This window comes from Polypterus senegalus, chromosome 15, assembly GCF_016835505.1.
Source record: "Polypterus senegalus isolate Bchr_013 chromosome 15, ASM1683550v1, whole genome shotgun sequence".
Classification (NCBI taxonomy): domain Eukaryota; kingdom Metazoa; phylum Chordata; class Cladistia; order Polypteriformes; family Polypteridae; genus Polypterus; species Polypterus senegalus.
The window spans coordinates 54625152-54642922 of record NC_053168.1 but is presented as its reverse complement, the minus strand read 5'-3'; the positions used below and the strand labels follow the sequence as shown (position 1 = coordinate 54642922).

The following is a 17771-nucleotide window of genomic DNA, read 5'->3' as shown; positions in this document are numbered from 1 at the left end:
AAAGGGGCAGTTTTTTCTTTCCATTTACTGTAATGGAGATGAGCTTCAACGCGGGGGCTGGAGTTTCGTGTGACATCATCACGCTCCCCACGCAATCACGATAAGTGGCTATTAGAAAACCAGGAAGACCTCAAAAGCGCTTGAAGAAAAACATGCATTATATAATTGAGAAGGCAGCTAAACAATAAGAAGCGAAGCGAAAGTGATATATACAACCATATTCATGAGTTCTGCTACTGAAACAAAGCACGATGTAAACCTACACTTTAAATTAAGTTCATAGACAGGCTGACATCGCTGGCTGTAATTTAGTGCCTGCCCATATAAGGTCAGTCCCAGCAGCGGTCAGGGTGGTGTTTGACACAAACTCAGCGTAAACTGCGTAGAGAAAGTTTTAAGTGCCAGGACTAAGGTAACATTAAATACAGCCATGGACATAGCACGAGATGGCACCAGCACAGCTGGGAACCTTCGATGCATGTACACCGAGGCTCACGGAACTGGACGCGAGTGCACAGATAAAAAGCAACAGTTCCAAAGAGCGCTGAACAAAACCGAATTACACAATTGAAAAGGCAGCAAAAATATGAAGCGCCTGATACATACAAGCATATTCATAAATCCAGCTACTGCGAAACAAAGCACACGTGGAAAAGTCAATGTCCCGCTAAAGGAAGACAGTGTAAAAACCCGTGCATGCAGTGTGTCAGGTCTCAGATAAAGAAGAAGACGAGCTGTTTATTGATGCAGTAAGAAACGAATCGATGAATGAAACCTGTCATCTTTACAACGATTGACAAACACGGAATGTAACTTGAACACAACACATCCTACAAATACGAACCTGATTGAAAGAAATAATGATAATCAAATCCTTGATGACAGCAACACTCAGTAACACTCACAAAACAAATACTGTATATTGACAGTCATGTTACGCTATTTTTAAAATGTTCCCTTTTCTTTTCTAGCTTTTTAACACACTACTCACGCTACATGATACGCTGTATATATATATATGTATATATATATCCCGATCTACATACTCAATAATGGATACTTTATTCGCCATCAATGATTGTTTTGGTAAAGCCATACTCAGTGTATTCATTAGATGAACGGTAAAAAGTAAGAGCGGGGAGGATGACTTATTGAGGCATGCAGGCTGTAGGCCAACTCTATCTGAATTGCGCTGATCACATTTGAAAAATATATCTTTTCAAGTTCTATTTAGTCCATATGTGTCAAACTCAAGGGCAGCGGCCACATCCGCCCGGCGTAATTATATCCGCCCAGAGATCATTTTATATACTGTATTATTGTTATTAATGCCCGGTATATGAAGCGCTGGTAACACAATAAACTACAGATCCCATAATGCAGCGCTTCAGCTGCCTTGCCAACACTTACCGCTAATCAAGTCTACCTTATGATGCTGCAAGTTATTGCGGCTAGCTCACACGATGCTGAAGAGAAAAGTTGATTCTGAAAATAGAGCCTTTAAAACCCGATGGGAGGCTGAGTATATGTTTACTGAACCCGTGTGTCTCATTTGTGGAGCTAATGTGGCTGTAATTACAGAATTTAATCTAAGACGGCACTATGAGACAAAACATCAGGGTAACCTGAATGCAATGCAGAAGATACAGAAAGCAGAATAATTAAATAAGAATCTGACACTTCAGCGGACGCTTTTACCGGCACAATCACAAAGTGATTTCAAGTGAAGTTGCTTTTATGGGAGACACATATGCACCAGTGCACCTTGCCCCACTTTCCCTGTTGCCAAGTACTTTTAATCCAATTCGCCACTACTGTGTTCCCAAATACGCACTTTGCTGATAAACTGAGCGCACTGAGTTTGCACGGCGCTTTGGTGACTTTGAAGAACAAAAAGTCCGCCTACATGCGGCTCGAACCTTGTGCATGTTTGGTAGCACATATCTGTGTGAGAAGCTCTTCTCAGTGATAAAGACTAACAAAACAGCACACAGGAGTCGCCTCACTGATGAGCACCTGCAATCCATCCTGAGAATCTCCACAACACAGAACCTCACACCAAACAGAAACGAACCTGTGCCAAAAAGATGCCAGGCGCCCAGCTCTAAAATGACATATGAGCAAAGACAACTGAATGATTTGATTTGTTATTGCTGAAAGGAACACATTTTATTTATATTTCCAGGTTTTGTTATGCAGCATGTTCATATTTGAATTTGTATAATTTTGACAGGATATATTTTTATGGAGAGCAAAATCTTTTGGATATTTAAAATCTAAGTTTATTTTTTATATAAAATTACATAACAGTAAAGAAATTTGAATGTTTGTTCTTTTAACGCTTACTTTATTTCTAACTTGTATAATTTAGACAGGATATATTTTTATGGAGAGCAAAATATTATAAGTTGTTTAAGGTTTGAGTTGATTTATTCACTAATAATATTCCTGTCTGTTTTACCATTCCTACCAAAGATATTTCTGTCGACTAAATAAAAATTCCTTCTATTTAAAATTTAAATAGAACTTGAACAAATACGATAGTTCATAATATCCACGCAGACTTGCAACGTAAGAGCGGAGTTATCCGTTTTAACAAGCAGCAGTATTGCACTGATACTAAATAGCTGTGTGTGTATATATGTAGATATGTATGTATATGTATATATATGTTTATATATGTGTGTGTGTATGTATATATATATGTATTTGTGTGTATATGTGTGTATATATATAGATATGTATATATATATATATGTTTATGTGTGTGTATATATATATATATATATTTATATATATATGACAACAACACTCATCACTCACAACAGTGACAAAACAATTACATTGACAATCATGTTACGTTATTTTCAAAATGTTTCCTTTTCTTTTCATTGCTTCTTTAACACACTACTTCTCCTGTAAGCTTGGTATTTTGCTAGTGTCCTGTTCTCCAGTTTCCTCCAGTCCCCTAAAGACATGTAGGTTAGTTAAATTGTAGTCTCTATGAGTGGAATGGCATCCTTTTAGTGTTCCTTCTAACTTTGCTGATTCTGTCAGGATAGACCAGTGATGGATTAAGCAGATCACAAAATGGATGAATTTTAATTTAAAATACATACTTTCAACTATAATTGTTTTGCATTACAGTATATATATAATTGTGACATTTATTTGAATTTCTTGATTTATGCAGAGAAATAATAATGATACTTACTATATTGTTAAACATGTTTATGATATGAATATCACTTTAATGTGAGACATGTTAATGCATTTTCACATTATATACTCAGCAAAAAAAGAAACGTCCTCTGACTTTCAACTGTTTTTACTTTCAGTAAACTTAATGTGTAAATATTGTATGAACAGTAAAAGAGTCAGCACCATAAGACATAAACTAAAATGTTTCACAATGTGTCCTGAATGAAGGGAGGCTCAAAATCAAAAGTACTAGTCAGTATCTGGTGGCCACCAGCTGCTTGAAGTACTGCAGTGCATCTCCTCCTCATTGACTGACCAGATTTGTCAGTTCTTGCTGTGAGATGTTACCCCACTCTTCCACCAAGGCACCTGCAAGTTCCTGGACATTTCTGGGAATGGCTCCAGCCCTCACCCCTGCGATCCAACAGGTCCCAGACGTGCTCAATGGGATTGAGATCCGCCTTCCACCTGCGAGGATGATCAGCTGTCTTCCTGTCTCCCTGTAGCGCTGTCTTAGGTCTCTCACAGTGGACATGGCAATTTATTGCCCTAGCCACATCAGCAGTCCTCATGCCTCCCTGCAGCATGCCTAATGCACGCTCACGCAGATGAGCAGGGACCCTGGGCATCTTTCTTTGGGTGTTTTTCACAGTCGGTAGACAAGTCTCTTTAGTGTCCCTCTTTTTAGAACTGTGACCTTAAACGCCTACTTTCTGTAAGCTGTTAAGGTCTTGAACGACTATTCCACAGGTCATGTTAATTAATTGATTATGGTTAATTGAACATGCATGGAAAACATTGTTTAAAACCCTTTACAATGAAGATCTGTAAAGTTATTTGATTTTAAAACATTATTGTTGAAATACACAGTCCTGAAAAGGGACGTTCTTTTTGCTGGTATATACACTCACCTAAAGGATTATTAGGAACGCCATACAATACGTGTGTTTGACTCCCTTTCGCCTTCAGAACTGCCTTAATTCTACGTGGCATTGATTCAACAAGGTGCTGAAAGCATTCTTTAGAAATGTTGGCCCATATTGATAGGATAGCATCTTGCAGTTGATGGAGATTTGTGGGATGCACATCCAGGGCACTGAAGCTTTCCCATTCCACCACATCCCAAAGATGCTCTATTGGGCTGAGATCTGGTGACTGTGGGGCTTATTTTTAGTACAGTGAACTCATTGTCATGTTCAAGAAACCAATTTGAAATGATTCGATCTTTTGTGACATGGTGCATTATCCTGTTAGAAGTAGCCATCAGAGGATGGGTACATGGTGGTCATGAAGGGATGGACATGGTCAGAAACAATTCTCAGGTAGCCCATGTGCATTTTAAACGATGCCCAACTGGCACTAAGGGGCCTAAAGTGTGCCAAAAAAACATCCCCCAAACCATTACACCACCACCACCAGCCTGCACAGTGGTAACAAGGCATGATGGATCCATGTTCTCATTCTGTTTATACCAAATTTGACTCTACCATTTGAATGTCTCAACAGAAATCGAGACTCATCAGACCAGGCAACATTTTTCCAGTCTTCAACTGTCCAATTTTGGTGAGTTTGTGCAAATTGTAGCCTCTTTTTCCCATTTGTAGTGGAGATGATTGGTACCGGTGGGGTCTTCTGCTGTTGTAGCCCATCATCCTCAAGGTTGTGCATGTTGTGGCTTCACAAATGCTTTGCTGCATACCTCGTTGTAACGAGAGTGGTTATTTTAGTCAAAGTTGCTATTCTATTAGCTTGAATCAGTCGGCCCATTCTCCTCTGACCTCTAGCATCAACAAGGCATTTTCGCCCACAGGACTGCCGTGATACTGGATGTTTTTCCCTTTTCACACCATTCTTTGTAAACCCTAGAAATTGTTGTGCGTGAAAATCCCAGTAACTGAGCAGATTATGTGAAATACTCAGACCGCCCGCCTGGCACCAACAACCATGCCACGCTCAAAATTGCTTAAATCACCTTTCTTCCCATTCTGACATTCAGTTTTGAGTTCAGGAGATTGTCTTGACCAGGACCACACCCCTAATTGCATTGAAGCAACTGCCATGTGATTGGTTGATTAGATAATTGCATTAATGAGAAATTGAACAGGTGTTCCTCATAATTCATTTAGGTGAGTGTATATTCTCAGATAAAAAAAAATTTACCTAGTGTTTGCAAACTAACTAAAGACATAGAGAAATACTTTTAAATATTGGTTATTAAATTAATTTATATATGAAAAAACTGAAATGAAATGAAATGAATGTGTCAACACACCAGATTTACAGGCACATAATTCATAGACATCAAAGGAAAAAACAATTTCATGTTAGTCTAAAAATGCTAACCAAAGTAATTTCTAGCTTTTTTGTTATACTGAATCAGCTTTGGAGACAAAGAGTCCAAACTGAGACAGTAGTTAATCATGCTTAAGTCCTCATCATGCTGTAATTCCCCAAAGAGTAGGATTTTAAACTTTATATGAAGTTAACATTTGTACAACAGCATATATAAATATCTGTAGACCTCTTTCACTTTGGCTGAGTTTGGTGGTTTTGGCTCAAACATTAAAGGCAAAGTGCAAATTTGAAATCCATATTACAGACTTCCATACTAGAGCTTAGAAAGACCTGGGGCCTCATGTATAACAACGCATAGAACTCGTGACTATAACATGTAAGCAAACAAAAGTTTAAATGTGTTTACGCGACAGAAAATCCAGATGCAGGAATCTGTGCGTACTCCAACTTCCACGCTCTTCCGCTACATAAATCCCGATCAGCGTGGAAAACTAACGCTTGTGCACGCATTATGTAACGCCCCAAATCTCCCAGAATTACGCCCTATTTGAATATGCAAACCAATATAAATCACCTCTTTAAGCGCAGCCTTCTGTGAAAAGACAATGGGAAAAGCACGGGGGAAAATATAAGAATTTCAGCTAATACCAAGTGGAGGCAAATGAAAAATATACTATTTGTTCAAATAAACTGCGTAGTATAATCAACAAAAGGAAGTTGATCGAAAGGATATAGCGTGTTGAGAAACTTGAAAGCTCACATCTACAAATCGTATACAGTGCCAAGAAATAAAAAGAAGTCACATATCAAAGTCGCCATGGAAAAGCCGAAGTTGTAAGCCCACTGTCTGAGTGTCATATGAAAGCTTTTATTAGGGTACAGAGAAAAAGGTAATACACAGTAAGGAGAAAAAGCATCTAAATGTCAACTTCAATCTCGACATTTCCACTTTTAATCACGTAGTTTATTTTGTCATTAAAGTAGAACATCATAAACTTCTATCTTAAAATCGTTTAATTAACCAGTTTCTCAAATCACATCATAATTAAAGTAGCACGTTAAATGCTTTGTTTTGTATTTGATCTTCTATGTGCTCTATGTGTGTGAATCACTACTTGCTTTTAAACCGCTCTCTTCCTCCAACTGGACATAGAATCACATACATCTGCATATTACAGTTCTCTGAATAACTAAAATACTGAGATGTATTCTTGATATCATTTTCATGATGATATGAGTTAAAGCAATTATTAAACATGTGTTTCACTCTCATGAGATAATTTATTGCAGCAGGTACAATCAGGGCAGCTCTAGGCTTCTGTGGCACTGGGCAGAGCAAGAATCGTGGCTCCCCTCCGCGTAAGGTAGCTTATGCACAGTGGATGGCTACATCCGCGGACACTGCATAGCCGTCTTGCTCATGACACAAGCATTTAACTTTTCCAAATTTGTCGCCCGTGTTTTTTGCTGTGTTGTTATTTTCTTTCTGTTTTATATTCAACTAGTAAAATACCAAGGTCGAGCGGAGAAGTAGTGTTAAAGAAGCAATGAAAAGAAAAGGAACATTTTGAAATAACGGAAATGATTGTCAATGTAATTGTTTTGTCACTGTTGTGAGTGATGAGTGTTTGCCAATATATATATATATATATAAATATATATATATATATAAAATATATATATATTTACACACACACGCAAAACATATATATATACATATCTATACAACATACATACATCGTCACGCACCTGTAGTAGGAGGCACGATTGATTGACAGCACCTGGGAAACCACCCGCCAGAATGTGGGATTAACTTTCTCCCTCTGCTTCTCATAGAAAACGCTCCCGCACATAGGCATAGATGACGGAGCGATACTCCGCCTCTTCCTCCGCCATCTTGCCCTGATTCATCCTTCCCCTCCTCCTTCGGTCCTTCCATTCCTCCACTTCGCCCTCCCAAAATGGGACGCCAGGAGTCGCGCCGAAGAACTGTTTAGTTTATGATTTTGACCTGTTTTTGTTTAACCAAAAAAATTTTCAAAACCCCAACCCTTTTTCCCGGCCAAAAGGGGCAGGGGCGGATGATCGGAAGACGGGGGAAACCCGGCCCCGTGTGGGGAAACCCCCCGGCCCTGGGAACGTTCGTTAAACGGAGGGGCCCCCCCCTTTTTGGGCCCACGGGCGGCCCCACCCCCCCCGCCTCCTTTTTCCCATGGGCCCCTCGAGCCCCGGGAAATTTTTAAGGAAACCGGGGGACGGTCTGGGCCCCCCCTAAAAGGGGCCCCGGGGCCTTTAAACCCTCCGGGGAGGGGGTTAATAAAACCCCCCTTTGGGGTTTCCCCGCCCCCCGGGCGGGAAGGCCCGGGGACCCACCGGGCCTGGGCCAGCGGGCAGAGGGCCCGGCCGCCAAGCCGGGGCAAAGAACCCCCCCTGTAAACCGGCAGGGGGCCCCCCCCAGCGGCCCGGGGGCCCGCCATCTTTGCGGCCCCTATGTCCCCCTAGGCCCCCCCCGGGGGGTCAAAAAAATCCCCCGGGCGGGGGCGGCCCCCCCGGGGCCCCCCTCGGCCGGGGAGGCCCGGGGCCGGGCGGGGTTTCGGGGGGCAACCGGCCAGGGTTCCCCCCAAAGGGGGCCCGGGGGGGTTTGGGGTTTCCAAGTATTGCCCCCCGCTCGGCGGTGGGGGGGGTTTAAAGGGGCCCCCGGGTGGCTTTTGTTTACCGGGGGAAAACCTTTTGCCGGGGGCCCCCCCAAAAAACCCTTTTGGGTTACCGGCAAAGGGGCGGTCCGCCCTGTTCATTGGGGGGGGGGAACCCCCAAAAGGGGCCCGCTTGCCGACCCCCCCCTGACCTGGGAAAAAGAGGTTTAAAAAGAATCGCGGAAAAGCCCCCGGGTTTGGGGGCTTTTTGGGGGGAAAAAGGACCCCGCTTCCCCCCCGGGGAAACGGGGGGGCCCCGGGGGGCCCCTTTTTTGGGGGGCCTTCCCCCGGGAAGATTAGGGGGAAAAATCCAAAACTTTCCCCGGGCCCCCCCAAAAACCCCCCGGCCAATCAATTTGGTCCACCCCGCCCCTTTTTGGGCAGTGGGGGCCCCCCGCCTTTTTGGGGGCATTTTCGCCTCAGCTCGCCCGGGAGGCCCAAGGGGCCCTTTTTGTCAAAAAAATGATCGTTGCCGATCAAAGGGGGCGGGGTTTTCAACCCGACCTTTGGGGGAACCGGGGCCACCCCCCTTTTGGGGCCCCCGGGGAAAACACTGGGGTTCCCCCCTTTTTTGGCCTTAAACAGAGGTCCGGGCGCCCTTTTGTCATGCCGACCGGGCCCCAGGAGGCCTGTTTGGTCCCCCCCGGGACTCCCAAAAGGAAGGGGCGAGGGCCGGGCCCTCCCCCCTGAAAAGAAACATGGGGAAAACCCGCCCCCCCGGCCCCCTTAAAAAGATCCCCGGGCGGGTTTTTTTTCCGGGGGCCCCCCCAGGACAGGCGCCCTTTCCCGGAACCTTAAAGGGGGGAAAAATTTCCAAAAAGCCCTGGGCATTAAGAAAAGGCGGGTTGGTCGGCCCGTTTAATACCAAGGGCCCGCCAGGAGGGGTAGGAAGGGGCCGGGGCCCCCCTTTTCCCCGGGGGGCCCACCCGGGGGGCCCCCTTTTTAAATTATTTTGGAGAAACCCCCGGGCCCCCAATTAAAAACTGGGACCAGTTTTTTTCCCCCTTTTTTTTGGGAAAAAACCAACGGCCCCGTTTTAAAATCGGCCCCCCAAAAATATTGGGGGCCCCCGGGACCCGGTTTCCCCCAATGGGCCCAAAGGACCCGGGGGAAAAGGGTGCCCCGACCTCCCACGGGCCCCCACGGCGGGGCCTGGGTTAAAAAAACCCCTCAATTTTTTGGGGAAAAAACCCCCGTCCCCTAGAGGTCCATGCAACCTTTTAAAGGAAAGAAAAAAGGGCCCCACCCCCTGGGCCCCCCTTTTGAAGAAACCCTTAACCGGGGAAGGGGCCCCCAGAGGGAGGGTTCCAAAATTTTTGGATTAAAGGAGGCCAAATATTTAGGCTACCTCGTGGGACAAGGACAGGTGCGCCACAGAGCTCCAAAGTGAAAGACATCTTAGAATGGCCCGTCCGAGTACCAAGAAACAGGTGCAGGCTTTCTTGGGGCTTGCGGGTTACTACCGGTTTGTTCCCGTTTCTCGAAGAGCAGCACCCTTGACTGACCTGACAAAAAGGGCGCTCCCTATCGTGGTGTGGACCGACAAAGCAGAACAGCGTTCAGTGACCTAAAGAAGGCCCTAACGCCGGCACCTGTGTTACGGACGCCCGATTTTGGGCTCCCGCTTATTCTCCAGACCGGCGCCGGACACAGGCCTGGGTGCCGTGCTGAGCCAAAGCGTCGATGGTGTCGAGCACCCTGTGATGTACCTTAGCCGGAAACTGATGGACCGGGAGACCCGGTACGCGGCAGTGGAGAGGGAGGCCTTGGCCATTAAGTGGGCAGTGACCCACCTCCGTACTACCTGCTGGGTCGAGTTCGCTCTGGTGACTGATCACGCTGCACTTCAGTGGATGTCCCTGCACAAAGAGTGAATCCAGCGGTCACCAGGTGGTTCCTGGACTTACAGCCGTATAAGTTCACTGTCACTTATCGGCGGGCACCCTTCAGGCCAATGCCGATGCCCTCTCGTATTCACGACCTCTCGGTTAGGTCCGCCCGACCTGACGGTCCTGGGCTAAGGGGGATCGTGTCACGCACGCAGTAGGAGGCCGCGGATTGATTCGACAGCACCTGGGAAACCACTCGCCGCCAGGGAATGGTGGGGTATTAACTTTCTCCCTCTGCTTCCTCATAGGAAAAAAGACCGTCCTGCACCATAGGCATGGATGACCGCAGTGCGATACTTCCGCCCTTCCTCCGCCATCTTGCCCTGACGTCATCCTTCCCATCCTCCCTTGCGGTCCTTCCCGACATTCCTCCACTTCCGGCTCCTCCCCAATAAAATGGCCGACGCCAGGAGTCGGCGTCGCATTATGAACTGTTTAGTTTATGATTTTGACCTGTTTTTTGTTTAACCTGTACAATATACGGGGCCGGAAAACCCCAACCCTTGCTACTGTCTCTCTCGGTCCTTTACAATACATACACACACATATATACACACAAATATATATATACATACACACACACATATATAAACATATATACATATACATACATATCTACATATATACACACACAGCTATTTCGTATCAGTGCAATACGCTGCTTGTTAAAACGGATAACTCCCGCTCTTACGCAAGTCTGCGTGGATATTATGAACTATCGTATTTGTTCAAGTTCTATTTAAATTTTAAATAGAAGGAATTTTTATTTAGTCGACAGAAATATCTTTGGTAGGAATGGTAAAAACAGACAGGAATATCATTCGTGAATAAATCAACTCAAACCTTAAACAACTTATAATATTTTGCTCTCCATAAAAATATATCCTGTCTAAATTATACAAGTTAGAAATAAAGTAAACGTTAAAAGAACAAACATTCAAATTTCTTTACTCTTATGTAATTTTATATTTTATAAAAAATAAACTTAGATTTTAAATATCCCAAAAGATTTTGCTCTCCATAAAAATATATCCTGTCAAAATTATACAAATTCACATATGAACATGCTGCATAACAAAACCTGGAAATATAAATAAAATGTGTTCCTTTCAGCAATAACAAATCAAATCATTCAGTTGTTTTGCTCATATGTCATTTTAGAGCTGGACGCCTGGCATCTTTTTTTGGCCACAGGTTCGTTTCTGTTTGGTGTGAGGTTCTGTGTTGTGGAGATTCTCAGGATGGATTGCAGGTGCTCATCAGTGAGGCGACTCCTGTGTGCTGTTTTGTTAGTCTTTATCACTGAGAAGAGCTTCTCACACAGATATGTGCTACCAAACATGCACAAGGTTCGAGCCGCATGTAGACAGACTTTTATTGTTCTTCAAAGTCACCAAAGCGCCGTGCAAACTCAGTGCGCTCAGTTTATCAGCAAAGTGCTTATTTGGGAACACCGTAGTGACGACTTGGTTTAACATTACTTGGTAACAGGGAAAGTGGGGCAAGTGGTTGTGTCTCCCATAAAAGCAGCCTCAATTGAAATCACTTTGTGATTGTGCACGGGTAAAAACGTCCGCTGAAGTGTCAGATTCTTATTTAATTCTTCTGCTTTCTGTATCTTCTGCATTGCATTCAGGTCTTTCAGGTTACCCTGATGTTTTGTTTTATAGTGCCGTCTTAGATTAAATTCTGTAATTACAGACACAATAGCTCCACAAATGAGACACACGGGTTCAGTAAACATATACTCAGCCTCCCATCGGTTTTTAAAGGCTCTATTTTCAGAATCAACTTTTCTCTTCAGCATCGTGTGAGCTAGCGTTGCATTATGGGATCTGTAGTTTATTGTGTTACCAGCGCTTCATATACCCGGGCTTTAATAACAATAATACAGTATATAAAATGATCTCGCGGGCCGGATGCGGCCCGCGGCCCTTGAGTTTGACACATATGGACTAAATAGAACTTGAAAAGATATATTTTTTCAAATGTGATTGCGCAATTCAGATAGAGTTGACGCGCACTACAGCCTGCATGCCTCAATTAGTCATCCTCCCTCGCCCTTACTTTTTTACCGTTCATCTAATGAATACACTGAGTATGGCTTTACCAAAACAATCATTGATGGCGAATAAAGTATCCATTATTCGAGTATGTAGATCGGTATATATATATACATATATATATACCCGCGTATCGCAGCGGAGAAGTAGTGTGTTAAAAAAGCTAGAAAAGAAAAGGGAACATTTTAAAATAACGTAACATGACTGTCAATATACAGTATTTGTTTTGTGAGTGTTACTGAGTGTTGCTGTCATCAAGGATTTGATTATCATTATTTCTTTCAATCAGGTTCGTATTTGTAGGATGTGTTGTGTTCAAGTTACATTCCGTGTTTGTCAATCGTTGTAAAGATGACAGGTTTCATTCATTGATTCGTTTCTTACTGCATCAATAAACAGCTCGTCTTCTTCTTTATCTGAGACCTAACACACTGCATGCACGGGTTTTTTTACACTGTCTTCCTTTAGCGGACATTGACTTTTTCCAACGTGCTTTGTTTCCGCAGTAGTTGGATTTATGAATATGCTTGTATGTATGAGACGCCTTCATATTTTTGCTGCCTTTTCAATTGTGTAATTCGGTTTTTGTTCAGCGCTCTTTGGAATTGTTGCCTTTTATCTGTGCACTGCATCAGTTCACGTGAGCCACTCGGTGTACATGCATAGAAGGTTCCCAGCTGTGCTGGTGCAATCTCCTGCTATGTCCATGGCTGTATTTAATGTTACCTTAGTCCTGGCACTTAAAACTTTCTCTCGCAGTTTCGCTGAGTTTGTGTCAAACACCACCCTGACCATCTCATCTTCCTTTCCATAAGCACAGTCGTTCACCCGTGAATATTTACACGTGGCAGTTTGCTATTGGATTGCCGCTGACGGACGGCCTTACATGGGCAGGCACTAAATTACAAACGCCAGCGGCAGCCTGTCTATGAACTTAATTTAAAGTGTAGGTTTACATCGTGCTTTGTTACCGAAGTAGCAGAACTCATGAATATGGTTGTATATGTCACTCGCTTGCTTCTTATTGTTTCGCTGCCTTCTCAATTATATAATGCATGTTTTCTTGAGCGCTTTTTTGAGGTCTTCCTGGTTTTCTATGTACTGCGTGATTACGTGGGAGGCATGATGATGTCACACGAAACTCCGCCCACACGGCGTTGAAGCTCATCTCCATTACAGTAAATGGAGAAAAACTGCTTCCAGTTATGACCATTACGCGTAGAATTTCGATATAAAACCTGCCCAACTTTTGTAAGGAAGCTGTAAGTAATGAACCTGCCAAATTTCAGCCTTCCACCCACACGGGAAGTTGGAGAATTAGTGATGAGTGAGTGAGTGAGTGAGTGAGTGAGTGAGTGAGGGCTTTGCCTTTTATTAGTATAGATATATATTGGCGTAGCCGTCACTGCAGTCAGTGCTTTTCTTTCCCAAGTAACCGATCGCCATACAATCAGCTCTGTAATAGACGTTAAGCCATCTGTAAGCGCCGATTCTTCAAAACGTTTAAAGAACATTGAAATATCTTCATAGTACATGTTTTATTCTATCCTTAACGACACTCCCAGTGAAGAATATAGATTATTTAAATGAAGTTAAAGTTTTATCTGTATAATTCAATAAACATATTTTGCTGAATTTCACCTTATAAATGATATCGTTTCTGTTTCTGAACTGCGAGGTCCGTACAGGAAAGGCTTTAAAACATTTTGCAGTGGCTGAGACAGCGTGTCCTTGAAGCTGTATACCGATAATTCCCTTTCCGATCAGCTGCTGCTGTGATTCACACTCTGATACAGTGATATAAATACTCTGAGTGGTGCAGTGAGAGAAATATTGAAAAAGATGATCCGCTGTGGCAACTCCTAACAAGAGGAGCTGAAACAAGAAGAAGAAGAAGAAGTGAGAGTAACAACGCTAAAGCAGTTATGGTATTTGGAATACTATGGCTGTTCCCTCTACCATTATATTGCTACAAGTTAATTACAATCAGATGCATTACACTAATAAACAATATGCGGTTAGTTTCGGTGTATTTACAGTGGTGTGAAAAACTATTTGCCCCCTTCCTGATTTCTTATTCTTTTGCATGTTTGTCACATAAAATGTTTCTGATCATCAAACACATTTAACCATTAGTCAAATATAACACAAGTAAACACAAAATGCAGTTTTTAAATGATGGTTTTTATTATTTAGGGAGAAAAAAAAATCCAAACCTACATGGCCCTGTGTGAAAAAGTAATTGTCCCTGAACCTAATAACTGGTTGGGCCACCCTTAGCAGCAATAACTGCAATCAAGCATTTGCGATAACTGGCAATGAGTCTTTACAGCTCTGGAGGAATTTTGGCCCACTCATCTTTGCAGAATTGTTGTAATTCAGCTTTATTTGAGGGTTTTCTTGCATGAACCGCCTTTTTAAGGTCATTCCATAGCATCTCAATTGGATTCAGGTCAGGACTTTGACTAGGCCACTCCAAAGTCTTCATTTTGTTTTTCTTCAGCCATTCAGAGGTGGATTTGCTGGTGTGTTTTGGGTCATTGTCCTGTTGCAGCACCCAAGATCGCTTCAGCTTGAGTTGACGAACAGATGGCCGGACATTCTCCTTCAGGATTTTTTGGTAGACCATAGAATTCATGGTTCCATCTATCAAAGCAAGCCTTCCAGGTCCTGAAGCAGCAAAACAACCCCAGACCATCACACTACCACCACCATATTTTACTGTTGGTATGATGTTCTTTTTCTGAAATGCTGTGTTCCTTTTACACCAGATGTAACGGGACATTTGCCTTCCAAAAAGTTCAACTTTTGTCTCATCAGTCCACAAGGTATTTTCCCAAAAGTCTTGGCAATCATTGAGATGTTTCTTAGCAAAATTGAGACGAGCCCTAATGTTCTTTTGCTTAACAGTGGTTTGCGTCTTGGAAATCTGCCATGCAGGCCGTTTTTGCCCAGTCTCTTTCTTATGGTGGAGTCGTGAACACTGACCTTAATTGAGGCAAGTGAGGCCTGCAGTTCTTTAGACGTTGTCCTGGGGTCTTTGTGACCTCTCGGATGAGTCGTCTCTGCGCTCTTGGGGTAATTTTGGTCGACCGGCCACTCCTGGGAAGGTTCACCACTGTTCCATGTTTTGGCCATTTGTGGATAATGGCTCTCACTGTGGTTCGCTGAGTCCCAAAGCTTTAGAAATGGCTTTATAACCTTTACCAGACTGATAGATCTCAATTACTTCTGTTCTCATTTGTTCCTGAATTTCTTTGGATCTTGGCATGATGTCTAGCTTTTGAGGTGCTTTTGGTCTACTTCTCTGTGTCAGGCAGCTCCTATTTAAGTGATTTCTTGGTTGAATCAGGTGTGGCAGTAATCAGGCCTGGGGTGGCTACGGAAATTGAACTCAGGTATGATACACCACAGTTAGGTTATTTTTAACAAGGGGGCAATTACTTTTTCACACAGGGCCATGTAGGTTTGGATTTTTTTTCTCCCTAAATAATAAAAACCATCATTTAAAAACTGCATTTTGTGTTTACTTGTGTTATATTTGACTAATGGTTAAATGTGTTTGATGATCAGAAACATTTTGTGTGACAAACATGCAAAAGAATAAGAAATCAGGAAGGGGCAAATAGTTTTTCACACCACTGTATAAAGCCGTGTCAGGAAAATAAGGTGTAACCACACAGGAACAGTAGCACTGCTTTGACGCTGGGTGCCGCCAGTCTGCAAAACAGAGCGGAGAACTTGCATTTACAAGGTATGAGGTACTGTGGAAAAGTCCGTGGATTTACGCCAAGTGTAGGTTTTATACATCGCGATTTGAACGTGGAAAAGTTCTTATGCAACATTTCTGTGCATATGCACCGTTTATACATGAGGCCCCTAATCACTAACTACGAACTTGAAAACTAATCTGACATTTCATCTGAAATGCACTAAAACTATACTCAATGCCAATGTTATTGGTTTAACCAAAAAGATTCCTCATCATTGTGAAAAAATTGTACAATTACAGATTACCTGATTGCAAAGGGGCAACTACTTTTTCACATGGTATAAGAGATATTGCACAACTGGCATTTATTTTATTTATTGAAGAATCATATTTTTGAATTATGTATTCACCCTTTTCCTTTTATTTAATACTAGTCATCCTCTGCAGCTTCGCCTTCGTAGTAGTGAAACAGAACAGTGAGGAATCCCCAGCCCAGCTCCCTACTCTTGACGTCACACTTCCCTCCCTCCACCTGCAGTCTCTATCTCGGAATAGCACGAATATATTGCTTCTGCAAGCGAACTATGATTCTTAGTGCTATGAGAGAAGTCACAAAATCAACCGGAATGTTCAAGCAAATTATAGAAAAAACCCAATCTAAATCTGTTAAGAATTTCTTTCATGAAAAGCAGACAGACGTAGAAGCAGACATCTGAGTTTATATATAGAACGATTACATTGCAGTTAAACATAAAAAATAATGCAATAATAAACTCAAATGGGGTGCAGCATTGGAAATTGCTTGATTACAGTTTTTCATGCATTTGATTTCATTTTGTATATTTTTTGCAAAAAGCTTGCATTTTAACTTTTTCACTCTTTTCTTCATATATCCACTCTGCTTCTTTCATACCATGAAAATTTCAAGCTGTGACTGCCATGCTTATCTGAAATTAAGTCAATTGTAGATGCGTGTTTTCATATTTGAATGTGACTTTGTTGTTGGATAACTGGAGTAAAAGGTGCAGTGAAAAATTAATGTGTAGACAACGAAACAGCCGATGTTAAATTAACCTTTGAAAGTCACACATAGGAATTTTGCTATCATTAAATTAGCACAATTTAAGAAATTTTGCATTTCCACGTTACCTAAGAACATTCTTTCTTCTCCTTTCCCCAAAGAATGTGTTTGCCTGATCTTCATTTTCCAGTAATTCCAGTCTTCACCCATATCCTGAAGATGTTCGAGTGAAGTTGAGTGTGTATGGGTGTGTGAGCAAATGAGTTTGCAATGGACTTGTGCTGTTCAACAGGTGTGTTTCATCCCTTTTGTCTGTGAGTGCTGACATAGACTCTAGAATCATGTCTCTAAACTAGCATAATGGAGTCAGAAAAAAGATCAACTGATCAATGTTATCTTCAATTATCTTTGTAGAATCTGAAACCAGTTTTAGATACCCCTGAGTAGTATTTGGGTAGTAGCATTTTCTATATAGCACTTAGAATTTATATTAAAAATTTCAAAAACACTAATATAACTTATTCTTCTAAACCTGTTAAATCCTGAGGTGGATCACAGGGGGCTGGAGCCTATCCTATCAATCATAAGCTGCAAGGCAGGAACAATCCCTGGACAGGGCACCAGTCCATCACAGTTCATTACACACTCACTAGAGACAATTTAATGTCACAAGTCCATCTAACGTATATATTTGGGTGGAAGCCAGAGCATCTGGAGGACACCTGTGTGGATACGGGTTGAACATGCAAACTACATGCGGGGGGATGTGAATGCTGGTCTTCTTACTGCGAGACCGCCACTACACCAGTCTACCACCCTATAAAGACTAATGAAAGAGTAAATATGATAAATGTAAATATGTTAAATATGCCTTTACTTAATCCCTGGTCTGAAAAG

The 17771-nt window shown here is 42.5% G+C and overlaps 1 protein-coding gene across 1 annotated transcript in view; it reads left to right on the top strand.

Moving 5' to 3' along the window:
- LOC120516128 (ATP-dependent translocase ABCB1-like) overlaps positions 1-17771 on the top strand; it is a 506684-nt gene that overhangs the window by 156663 nt on the left and 332250 nt on the right. The gene's annotated exons all lie outside the window — the stretch shown is intronic.